Here is a 13538-nt window from a genome sequence, read left to right as displayed (position 1 = left end):
ACAATGCAAGGTGCCTGATATAACCTTTAAAATACTTTGAAGAAGAAGCCAGTGTTCCTTTTAAAGCATAAGCACCTTATGTGTCATGTCCTGATATACAGTATGTACAAGGTGCAGTTTTGATCAGGTTGGTATATTCAGAACAATGAAACAGGATTTGTGCTTGGTTACTATGGGTAACTGCATTTTACTCACTACCACATTGCTCAAATCCACAATGACCTGGAATGATGACACACACATCGGGGCTAGGCTGTGAGTAATGTAAGTTTGAAATGACTGCCACTCTGTGTCCTATAAAGGGAGTGTCAATGGGAAATACTTACTGCCCATCTAACAACTGACACATCAGCAAACTATTTCATTTGCTGCTTCAGAAAGAAGACCACAAAAGTTCTTTGGGTAAAACTTGCAGGACTCTACATACAAAAATCTATCAGTAAACAAGATTTTTATCTAATCATAAATAAGCTATTTAAGTTCATACAGGAAAAGTGCAACCGTTTAAAAAAAAATAAATAAAAAAAAAGTATTTTCCTTGATGACATAGGATGGATTTAGAAAAACAGAATAATGTGACCTTCTTGCCCATGGCAAGTATTTCTAAGTATATACATATTTCTTTTGTCACTTAGATAATGTATTTAATTATCTGGTGTTATGTACACTGAACTCATTCATAATATTCTGAAAGAAAATGTTTGAAAAAAATAAAATAAAAGTAAAATAAACAAACATGTGAACACGTGTAACATACTTGTAGAGCCAAGGTTTTTTTACTCATTTTGTATATAGTGTGTGTATATATATATATATATATATATATATATATATATATATATATATATAATATATATATATATATACACACACACACACATATATATACATACACACTGTATATAAGTATATATGTAACACTCATAAAACTTGTACGGGGGAAAAAAAGTGAATGGCAATGGGGTTTATTATAACTTATCTTTGCCAAGGTCAATATGCCTATGCATGCATATACCTACCTACACAGCGCTATTTGTACATCAATCACTAGTCACTTTACCAAAGTACAAAGAAACATTTACATTAAAACACACACATACATACACATAAATATATCTATATATAGATATATATATATATATATATATATATATATATATATATATATATCGCACAAATGCGAAGGAATATATTTTGGAACACGATAATGATTATACTGTAGATCAGTATGCATCTACCTATAATACATGGGTTGTCCTACATAATATAACAGGCAATTCAAACACAAAGTGTACTACAATTATTAATTCCTGTTTCAAATTTAAATCAGATCAAGTAACTATAACATTTGCATTAATGCAAAATGCTACACTGGAAATCGGCATTTTTATACATGAATTTAAATTCAAATATTAATTAACAAGTAGATTTTAATTAAAAAAAAAAAGACTATTAAATTTGATTTGCATTAATTATTCCTCACGGTTCTAGCCTGAATACAAAAGAACCAGAAACTTCACACAAAATAAAAAAAATAAAAAAGGGGGAAAACCAGACAAATTAATAAAATAAAGTATATTCAGACAGCAATTAACTGTTTATGGAACTCTTCTTTTTATTTTGCAACCAACATGTTGCCAAAGGAGCAACTTCAAAAGGATTTTCCTGTTTTTTTTTCCCCTTGTTCTTGTCAGTGCAGGTCAGGAACACAAAAGTGGAAAGTCACTGCAAAGCCACCTCACGAAGGGGCTGAGCGGCGAAAATCAAACAAAGACCAATTAAACTAATCATAACGTCCCACTGAACACAAGGAGGCTCACCTGGTATTCCTGGATTTTTTTTTCCCCCTGCAAATTCTCAACCTTGTTCAGTACTTGCAACTATAATTACCCTGACCAAAACACTGTGAAATTACTGCTCTGATCTGCTAATGGCTGAAAAAAAAAAATTCAAGCTGTTGTGGTTTCATGCCAAGGGGCTCCAGTAAGATGGCGCGATGCTTTCTGACATCGACAACTTCTTAAAAAAAAAAAAAAAATACTCGACAGGAGAAAATTAACGGGATGGGGTTTACACTGCCAAGGTCTGTTCATTAATTACCAATTTAATCGCGGCTGGAGGCATGACATTATAAAAAATCTGGCTAAAAATTCTTAATAGATTATGAAGACCACCTAAGAAGAATGACCAAGAAATGTACAAAACAATTAATACTGTTTCGCTGCTATCAAAGGCACTTAGATGATTATACATCAAGTGAAGCAAAAGAATTAGTAGCTTCACAGTGCCACCACTTGGAACAGTAAATACAATGGCACACAATTAGTAATGCACATGTGACTTTTCATTCAAGGCATATATCCTTGGGAAAGCTAGAACATGATAAGAACAACAAAAGGAACATTTTAAATGAAATGAATAAAGATTTTAACTCTACGCTGGTGCATGCTGAGCACAACAGAATAGGCTGTGTAGAATTCAGGCTTCAGCTAGTGATGATCTCATTCTAGGATTACACAAGCCGCAATCATGACGAGCCAAAGGGAAGAAAAAAAGTGTCTTCTCCTTCTTTTATATAGTACAATTCATGTGAATAAATTTAATCTACTTACACAGCTTTATAAGGTTAATGTATAGCAGTTTTCAAGACACTAGGACAGGAAGCACACAGGACAAAATAACAGATTGGACATAAATACATGTACACTTATATGTACAATTGCATGTATGGAGTTGGGTGTATGTGTTATTCTGACTCAGACCTGCTACAGTAACTGAATATAAAAGGAAAAGTGTGCTGTAACAAATACGATGGATCCTGTTGGAGGTGCTAAAAACGGACTTCTATGCATTTATAATATTCCATTTTTAATCAAACAAATAGCTTTGTTGCCATTTATGATTTTACCTGAAAATGCTTGCTGTCTGGCTGCCATCCTTTTCTAATGGATTTAGTACCTCCCCTAGTTCACTGACCTGGAACAAATGTAGCTCAGAAGTTCTGACTTTACTTGCAGCATGTTTGTTCTGAGCATTTTTGGAAGGTCAGCAATCAAAGCCCATGCATTACTTACATGACAAAGTTCCTTTACAGAGCATTCTAGCTTTGAAAGACCCCGCTATCCCAACAATCTTCAGACTTGCATCCAAAACCTATAAGTATTCATGTACACTGCGGTAATCATACTCGCTGACTTGAAATATTCATAGACCATTCGTGTAAGTTTTATCAGAACCAGCTGATAATTCTGTTCTAATGCTCTGTACACACGATTGGACTTTCCGATGGAAAATGTGCTATCGGAGCTTGTTGTCGGAAATTCCGACCGTGTGTGGGCTCCATCGGAGTTTTTCCATCGGAATTTCCGACACATAAAGTTTGAGAGCTGGCTCTAAAATTTTCCGACAACAAAATCCGTTCGCGTAAATTTCGATCGTGTGTAGACAATTCCGACACAAAGTGCCACACATGCTCGGAATCAAGCAGAAGAGCAGCACTGACTATTGAACTTCATTTTTCTCGGCTCGTCGTACGTGTTGTACGTCACCGCGCTCTTGACGTTCGGAATTTCCGACTAACTTTGTGCGACCGTGTGTATGCAAGACAAGTTAGAGCCAACATCCGTCGGAAAAAAATCCGATGGATTTTGTTGTCAGAATGTCCGATCGTGTGTACAGGGCATTAGCCATCTGTTTTTAGAGAAGCTAAGAATTGACCAAGGTAGATATCTAAAATCAATAACTATATTGTGGTACCCCACAGATCTGTCTAAGGAAAGATATATTCATTTTTAAAGATACTACTGGCTGTTCTTGGGTGAGCTAGACTTAGCCAAGTTTTATAGACAGCTGCTCTTGTTCCAGAACAGATAAAGTCCATAAGCATTTACATGAATGCTTAGGAAATCAGAGCAGGAATGTTGATAAAGTTACGATTAAAAAAAAAAAGCATATTGGGGTTTATTTACTAATGCTGGAGAGTGCAAAAAAGCTGCTTAGAAACCAATCAGCTTCTAACCTCAGCTTGTTTGACAATAAAACCTGAAAGCTGATTGGTTTCTACGAAGAACTGAGCCTGATTTTGCACTCTCCAGCTTTAGTAAATAAACCCCATCGTGCCCACATGCCCCAACTATGGTTGGCTTCAACTGGGAAACCAGTTGAAGCCTTGAGTATAAATCAAGATATATAATCCAAAGGGCTCCACAGGGACCAATTATGAAAAGCAAAATGACCTGCGTTGTAACAATAACCTTACCTCAGAACCCTTAAAAGTCAATACAATTTCAATTAAAAAAATACCCCAAACTTTCTGACAAATCTGATATTCTAACGTAGAACACCAAACTCATTAGAATTACAGGTCACTATTCAAAAGGGCCGGTACAGGTATCTGCAATATTTATAATTTCCAAATTTGTGCATTTGCTGATATAAGGTGAAAAATATCATCCCCATAAAAAAAAAACCACAACATTTTTTCTTTAAGTGGTTGGTACTCTTGAACTCTTGGTCTGGTGAGTGCACAAATAGGGTGACAATCTGTACAGAGTTTGTAAACTGCATGGGTCTCCAGTATCATCCAAAAATCCAAAAGAAAAAGTAGGTTAACTGCCTTCTATTGAAACCGGCCTGAGGGGTACCACAGACGGCCTGGTAGTTACAAGTAATGTTCCCGATTTCAAGCATCTCTATGCTCAATTCTCAGTGTTTGTGGCAACCCTAAGGATCTCCTTATATCACAGGGAGATTTTCCAGTTGCGGTATGTCCCTGCAAGCAAGACCGATGCTTTCTTCGGCTAAGGTGGAGAGGAAAGGATTAACAAACCAAGTTTTCATTTTCAGGTATTATGACAGGTCCTTGCACTAAGGCAGGGTCACCCACAAGGTTACCTAGACAGGAGTCTATGGCCCAGTGGGTCTCTGGGGGTCCAGTCCCAGGCAGAGCTTTACTAAATTTAGGTAAAGTAATTTGGATGGCTTTAAAGTCAACTGATCACTTTCACATGTGGGCACTGTCAAGGAATCCCCCCCTTCCAGCCTTGGCACTTACTATGCTCCTCTACTAAGGCTGAACCCATAAGCTCTGAACACTTCTGGGTTCAGGAGCTGTCAGAATCCTGGTAGCAGTGGATGGGTAAGCTGCAGTTGTGAAACACTATTCTGCATGGGACTGAGGCAACAGGCTCTGATTAGTCTCCCTAAAATTGACTCCCCAACTTGTTACAATCACACAGGGGGCATTGTCAATCCCCTTGTGACAATAATAAAGTTAAAGAAATGTGGAACTAAAGTTTAAACATGTTTTACCTTAACACCGTCTCTGCATTAAGGTAAAAAAAATACCCCACTACCTGTCCTACCCCCTGCTGTTCTCACCTGCTGCTTTCACAGGAGAAACTGAGGGCAGTGCAGCCATAGCTTCCTGCTGTTAAACTCCTGTGTGATGGGGGGGCATGGCTTACTTACGTCAGAAGTAGAATAATAATTTTAGAGTGATCGTTTTATTTGGTGTTTTATTAAAGCGGTAGTAAACCACAATTGGTGAAGAAAAAAAAATCCCTGCAAGGCAATGTCATAATGGGCTAGTATGCATTGCATACTAGCCCATTATGAGAAACTTACCTTAAAACGAGGCCCTCCAGCGCCGTGCTGTCAACGCTGAGAGGGCTTCAATATTCACGGCCTCAGGCTGCATGAGTGACCGGGGGCGTGATGACGTCACTCCCGCACATGCGCACAGGAGCCATTTACAGCATGCGTGGCAAGTTTTGCGTTGTATGTCCTAGCTCTTCCCTACGCATTTCATCATAGATGTCATCAGGGGCATCAGTGACGATGCCCCTGGGTGATCATGCCCCTGATGACATCCTCTATGATGAACCACGTAGGGCGGAGCTAGGATGTACGACACAGAACTTACAAAGCACACTCGGCCAATCGTGGCCATTTTGGGTACTGGCTAGTGGAGCTGTTCATGTTACTGCATCGTATATGCTTGTTTGTTGCTGTCAGCATGTAAGTGCAAATTTTTAGATTTGAAATAAATTGTTTCATACCGGATTCCGCTACGGTTGGTCTTCTGTTTTATACACATGGTATATAATCTGGCGAACGGAGTTGAAGGTCAGACGGACTTGCCTGGAGCTGGGAATACATTCTATATTAATGAGGAGACCATTGATGTTCCAATATGTGCACTAAGCTAATTTTGACCACTTTAACCGGGGTCAGAATCATCTGGAAAGCCCCCTGCTTTACAGGACGTGGTGGAGTAACCTTTCTAGAGGGCTTTTCAATCTATTTTTACACTCTTCTCCCGAGTTATGTTCCCACTCATAGAAAGACTGTGTAATATTGGATAATTGGAAATACCATTTCTATTTCATCTAATGGACTGTTTCTGGGCTCAATCTCTTGAGTTTTTTTGGGGGGGATGACCGTTGTTTACACAATGAATTAATTTTTCACAGCACTGTCACACTTTATGAACTTTACACTTTACTTGAGAATACCATATCACATATGGAATACTCATGAATTGATATTTCATACTGGATGCATTTTTAAGCACTACTGTATCTGTATGTACTTCACACTTTATGTAGAGCGCTGCACATGTTTATTTAATAATTTAGAAATACTCCACCAAGGTATATTGCTAGCAGCTAATTTTCAAACTGAGACCCAAGCACAAAGAGATTTGTTTTATATATATATATATAATCAATTAATTTAACCTGGTAATTATATAGTAATATTCCCCACCTATCATCGTGACAACATTTCAGCCAACATCACTTCCGGTCTGCGGAACACACATATTAAACAAACAGGAAGTTGGGTCAGTGGTGGCTATCTTGGAATCACGTGGTATAGTAACCATATTAAATGCTGACATTTGTATTTATGAGTGTGCACTTGGAAGTGTTATTTTTACTATTGCAATAAAAATTAGTGCACTATGCCTTTTTATGCTATTCTTTATTCATGATGGACAAAATGCATTTGAAGGAGTAAAAGGTGTAAAGATCAAAAGATGGAAGGAGGTGACTTGGAAGGCTGCCTTGGAAGGATAGCGTAAATTTAAGCTACTGTGTATCCACTTATTAAGTTAGGAGGGTCCTGGAGGTCTGGTGAGTGCAAAATCTGGTGAGCACCAAGAAAACAGGGGTTTTGTGTTCTGGGAAGGAGGTGTTTTGTAGTCCACCATGCATGGTTTGCTGGAGCACATGTTGAGATTTGGATGAAGAAGCACTGGATTGTTTAGAAACAATTATTTGTATTCATATACAGTGCATTCATAAAGTATTCAGACCCCCTTCACTTTTTTCAATTATGTCATATTGCAGCCTTTTTCTCATTAATCTACATTCAGTACCCCATAATGACAAAGAGAAAACAGAATTTTAGAAATGCCTGTGAATTTATTGAAAATAAAAAACTTCAGACTCTTTACTCAGTAAGCATCGTTGGGAGCAATTACAGCCTCAAGTCAATTTGGGTATGATGCAACAAGCTTTTCACACCTGGACTGGGGGATTTTCTGCCATTGTTCTTTGCAAATCCTCTCAAGCTCAGTCAGGTTTGATGGGACCATCAATGGACAGCCATTTTTAGGTCCCTCCAGAGATGTTCAATAGGATTCAAGTCAGGGCTCTGGATAGGCCACTCTAGGACATTCACAATGTTGTCCCTAAGCCACTCCTCTGTTGTCTTGGCTGTGTGCTTAGGATCGTTGTCATGTTGGAAGGTGAACTTTCAGCCCAGTCCGAGTCCCTGAGTGCTGTGAAACAGGTTTTCATTGAGGACATCCATCTACTTTGCTCCATTCAGCTTTCCCTCAACCCTGACTAGTCTCCCAGCCCCTGCTGCTGAAAAACACCTGACAGCATGATGCTGCTACCACCATGCTTCACAGTTGGGATAGTATTGGGCAGGTGATGAGCAGTGCCTGGTTTCCTCCAGACAAAGTTCAGAATTGAGTCCGAACAGTTCAATCTTGGTTTCCTCAGACCAGAGAAACTTGTGCCTCACAATCTCTGAGTCCTTCATGTGCTTTTTTGTAGACTCCAAGTGGGCTTTCGTGTGTTTTGGACTAAGGTGTACCTTCCGTCTAGCCATCTGTCATAAAGCTCAGATTGGTGGAGGGCTGCAGTGATGGTTGTCCTTCTGTCCCATTTCCACACAAGATCTCTGGAGCTCAGTCAGAGTGCCCTTCGGGTTCTTGGTCACCTCTCTTACTAAGACCCTTCTCCCTCAATTGCTGTTTGGCCGGGTGACCAACTCTGGAAGAGTCCTGGTTGTGCCAAATTTCTTCCATTTGAGAATTATGGAGGCCACTGTGCTCTTGGGAACCTTCAGTGCAGCAGAAATTTTTTGTTGCCTTCCCCAGATCTGTGGCTTGCAACAATCCTGTCTCTGGGCTCTGCAGGCAGTTCCTTTGACTTCATGGCTTTTGCTCTGATACAGTATGCATTATCCGCTGTGAGGCCTTTTATAGAGGTGTGTGCCTTTCCAAATCATGTCCAATCAATTTAATTTACCACAGATGGAGTCAAATCTAGGTGTGGAAACATATCAGCAACAATCAAGAGAAATGGGGGGGGGGGGGGGGGGGGCAAACTGAGCTAAAATTTAAAGCGCTGTTGCAAAGGGTCTGAATACTTATGCCAATGTGATATTTCAGGTTTTCCTTCTTCATACATTTGCAAACATTTCTAAACATTTGTTTTCACTTTGTCATTATGTGGTACTGAGTGAAGATTAATGAGAAAAAAAATAATTTAAACAACTGAAGTATCAGGCTGCAACATAACAAAATTAAAAAAAGTGAAGGGGGTCCAAAAACTGCACTGTAATTTATTTAAAGAAATCTTTGTAAGGTGACCTTACACTGACCCCCCCCATTCCCCCTGGTCCCGCCGTACTGTAGTCCCGCCATCCTGCTCTGTCAGGGATTGGAATACCACTTCACCAGTCTGGGGATGTGAGATCCTCCTGGCTTTCTCTCCTTTCCTCACAGCGCTTACAGGTTGGACTACACTGATTCTGATTGGTCAGTGCCGTCCATGTGACGGTACTAATTAGAATGCTTCTTGCCCTTAGACGCTGAGCGGTACAGAGAGGAGATTAAGCTGCGGGGATTTCAAATGCCCAGGCCAGTAAAGTGGTGTTCCGGCCCTGACAGTGCAGGATTTTGGGACTTCAGTACATCGGGACCAGGGGGATTCAGTGTAAGATTTTCTGTAAAGGTGAAATTACAATTTAAGTATAAAGCACATGCTGGGTGGACTTTGAATGCATTTTGTGATTTTTCATTGGATACGTACTATTTTAAATGAGTTGATTTATCATATATGTTCACTTAAATGGGCTGCCCTTTGTGCATTTGTCGCTCCAAATAAGCACAGGGATCAAATTTTGGCCCTGAGCCAAGAGCAATTTTGCACTTCTCGCTTGTCGCTCAACAGTCGTGGCAAAATTGTGCCACGTTTGGGGTGCCATTCAAGATGAAGGGCACTAAAATGTGTGTTGCACATTTTGCCGTGATTCGAAATTGTGGGTAGCATCACGGCCATTCGGCCCGCAATTCCAAATCGCCCATATGTAATCGGGGCCTAACTTTCAAAAAACAAAAAAAATTAAACATGACAAAAGTGCTTCTAACAAACACGAGCAAAGAAAGTCCTGGGCAGAAAAGGGATTGAAAAGACAATGCTCTTTCCCCCCCTCCTCCTCATTTTGCCAATTAGATGGCCAAAAGCTGCTTTTGTTATCTACAGATCTAGTGATCATATCTAAATCTGTCACAATTATCAGCATGGCAGAGCTGTCCTTTCAATCAATGTTTTCCAATTAACATCAAAGCACCAAGGTTGCATTCTGTAAAGTTCCCTTTCTTTGAGAAGATCCCTGTTCTCCCTCCCTCTAGAAATGTAGAAAATAAAGTTACAGGTTTAATTGCCACAAGAAGCCGTAGTAAGATGAGGAGGGGGGGGGGAGCAGCTTTACATAGCTTCGCACAGGACGACCAATTTAGTCAGGTCTTTGAAAGCATTGTGAGGCTCGGTCAAAAGCAAAGCAATATATCACATACTTACTCTGCTAAGTCTTAAAATAAATACCGTTGCTGCTAGCAAAATGAAAACACCACCAAGTGGAATTAAACATTTCGGATTGTTGCTAAATCTTAAAATAATTACAGAGTTAATACAAGGGCTGCCACCAGACATGCACCACGTTAACCCATTCTCTGCCTAACTCTTTGATTACTCAGGCACAGCTTATGTGCACATTATACCGCCGGTGTCAAAGAACAGACCACTATTCCACTACTCATGCATTCTTTGGAGGATTTGTGCCTTCCTTCACTTCTCTTTTAACCTAGTTTTCTTTGTGAACGAAGAGTTCAGTTCAAGGCAAGTTTCCAACACTTCAAAGGATCCCTAAACCCAAATATCTGTTATATAAGTGATTCCTGCACCAAATGAATCATGCATTGCTAATATTTCTTATGATTTACAAGTTTGCTCAAACTAGTTTTATGAGAAGTTTGGGAAAGATCGTGACACTGCTTCTTGATGCATAGTATAGTTTAAAAAAGAAAAATTCTTGAAACCGGTTTGTAAGCAACACTATTTATATCTGTTGCTGTCATACAGGGTCAGAATATCAATAGCGAAATGCGTGATCTGACCATCACTAGTGATAAGGAGGTAGTGTGGGTTTCCAAAAACCAAAACACGTAATGTTATATTTACAAACGAGTTGAGAGGTTTATGGCTCGGGTTTACATGCAGATTAAATTACTAAAAGATGTTTTCATAAACGATAATGCTGGGATGTATTTGTATGCCTATAAAAAAGGGAGGAGCGCAAACAGACACCCCTAGCGCTAACTTATCTCGAGGGAAAATGTCAATCAGTCTGGAAAATCTAACTCAGCTAATGAATTTATCCCTGTAAGAAAGGTCAGCCAGGGGCTGTCTAAATAGGTCAGGGAGTGCCTACAGACATATGATCATTTCCTTATCCGGATTGGGTGAAGATCATCTAGTGTTTTTCATATTGTGCAATCCACTTTACATGGATAATGTAAAATGTGTATCTCTACAACAAAAAGATCTTTGCACAACTCAGCCTTAAATGAAAAGATCTATACAACTGGACAAACTTATTGTCTGATCAAATCATCTAGATTTGGAACCTCTAATCAGAAACTTGGAACCTCTAATCTGAAACCTGAAAGAGGAGACGCTATATCCTCTGTAAGATTTCCCCCAGCCATTTAGCCAGCATCAGCTCACACTCTAAATGATAGCCAGGGTAACAGCAATGGTGCAACGCACAGGTCTATCAGCTTCGGAAATGCCATTATGAAAACTAAATCAGCGTGAATTCCCTGGGGATGATGATCTTACAAGGTCATCTGGGAGGTTATCGGTGGGGCACTGAGAGAAAGCTAACAAAGCAGGCTTGATCGCACCTGGCCTGTCACGTTGCATTTCCTTCCGCATGACCCATGTAATTGTGCTGGGACTGAGACTGACAAGTAAAAGTAACTATTGGCCTTTCATTTATTATACACCGGTAAGGGGGTCTATTTCAGGTGAGAATAAAAATAGGCAGAGCAAAAATATTTAACAAATTATGTGGTAGTTGTAGTACTTGGGAAACTTTTGGTTACTTTCAGAGCACCATTTATAATTTCCTCCATCTTACATCATAGATCAATTTTTACAAAACACAAAGTACACGGCCTACATGTGAGGCATACCAAAACAAAAATTTTGACTTACCATAAAATCCTTTTTTCAGTTTTGTGCAAAAGCAGTGGAAGCAGTGATCAAAATAGGAGGGAAGGGAGCTGTGCCCCTTAATTAACTCCAAGAAAGGAGTTTTGGGTAAGTCACAAAAAAAAAAAAAAAAATTTAAAGTGGTTGTAAACATGAAAAATGAACAAAGCATATCCTTCTATAGTGTGTACTTGTTTCAATCCAAAGCACCAAGTGTGTTTTCTAGCTGCAATCTAGTTCCTCTACTACCTGCATGAGTCATTTATAATAGGCTGTACCAACTTCAAGGGATCAAGGGGGACGGGGGAGAGCACACAGCCTTTGATCGACAGCCTGAGCTGTGCATGTTTCCCTATGACATTTCGTAGAGTGGAGGTTTCCCTTCCATCCACTCAGGTCTCAGATTACACACAGCTCTCCTCTCTGAGCTGTACAATGTGTGACAACAGCTCCCCTCCCCCTGGAAGCTCAGAAAAGCTGTGTAAATTCTGGATAATAAATGGAAGAGAGCTGGCTGCAGATAAATAGGTACAGCTTATGTAGAAGGACTGTGTCTTCTCTGTGTATCACTTCGCTGGAAATATAAAAGGGTTTACAACCACTTTAACCATTCATTAAAGGGACAAAGGAAAGATTACATTTTAAAATAAATTGGATGTCTAAAAGTGATCCAACTGACTGGTGGGAAACACAGAAAATAAAATGCCAACAAACCCACAAAAACAGAGTAAACCGACGGCTACCTGTAGCTCAAAGAGCTGCCTGTAGGACGTTACACTTGAAGTCTGCATCAGCTGAGGTCTGGACATTCACCGGAAAAACTTAGCAGCCTTGAAAGTCGGGAACAGATGCCTAAAGCTAAAAAGCCCAATGGCACTTACTGATTATGTGGAGGCAGAGCTTTGTTATTAAGCCCATAAACTTGGACGATGAGCTGCCTAAGCTATCCAGAAATGGTGGAATGAGAGGCGGGCTGTCTCCCATGGGGACCCTCAGGAATTACAAAAATATAGTTAAGTCTGTCTGAAAGAAGACGTGGCTGACAGATAAACTCAAACAACTTGCACTCCCATCCAAACTTTAAATGGCAACCTCCTTGGGGTATAAAGGGGAGAGATAGAGAGATAGAAGAACAATGCCATGGTTAAGGTGAAAGGAAGACACCACCTTTAGAAAGGCCCAAGACAACCTTGTCCCTGTTTAGGACAATAAAAAATAAAAAATGAGAAAGCCACTACCTCAGAAACTCGCAAAAGGTGATGGCAACGTAGGAGGACACCTTGTTGGGGAGTATAAACAGAGGGATATCTCTGATAGGCTCAAAAGGTGGTTTTGATGAGCTGACATAACCAGTTTAGGATTTCATGGAATCTTTTTTTGATAAACTAATGAGACTCCACAAAGACAGAATTTTTGCTTAGCCACTTTAATTCACATGTAAATATATAAAAATATTAGAGACTTTTCCTGTCACCGATTTGGTTACTTTAGGAATACAGAAGATGTTGATAGTTATGAAGTACAGGTACCCAGAGCAACTTCACATGCCTGCGGCAGTTTTTATTTTTTTTTTTTCCGCTTCACCCATATTGCCAGGCCCTTCTGATTGTGAAAAGCTTCAGCACGTCCTTATACCGTTGAAGCTTACCCTTCGCCAACCAGTTCACACACATTGTTATTGACCAGTAAGGAAGCCCATCATAGTGATGGGCCAATAGGTTGCGTGGGGGTGGGGCTTAG

General features: G+C 39.8%; 1 protein-coding gene across 6 annotated transcripts in view; it reads right to left on the bottom strand.

The window, feature by feature from the left end:
• The window catches only part of EHBP1 (EH domain binding protein 1), a 733557-nt gene that overhangs the window by 240376 nt on the left and 479643 nt on the right, over positions 1 to 13538 (bottom strand). The gene's annotated exons all lie outside the window — the stretch shown is intronic.

Source organism: Aquarana catesbeiana, linkage group LG04 (genome assembly GCF_042186555.1).
Source record: "Aquarana catesbeiana isolate 2022-GZ linkage group LG04, ASM4218655v1, whole genome shotgun sequence".
NCBI classification, from domain to species: Eukaryota; Metazoa; Chordata; class Amphibia; order Anura; family Ranidae; genus Aquarana; species Aquarana catesbeiana.
This window is presented reverse-complemented; position numbering and strand designations above follow the sequence as displayed.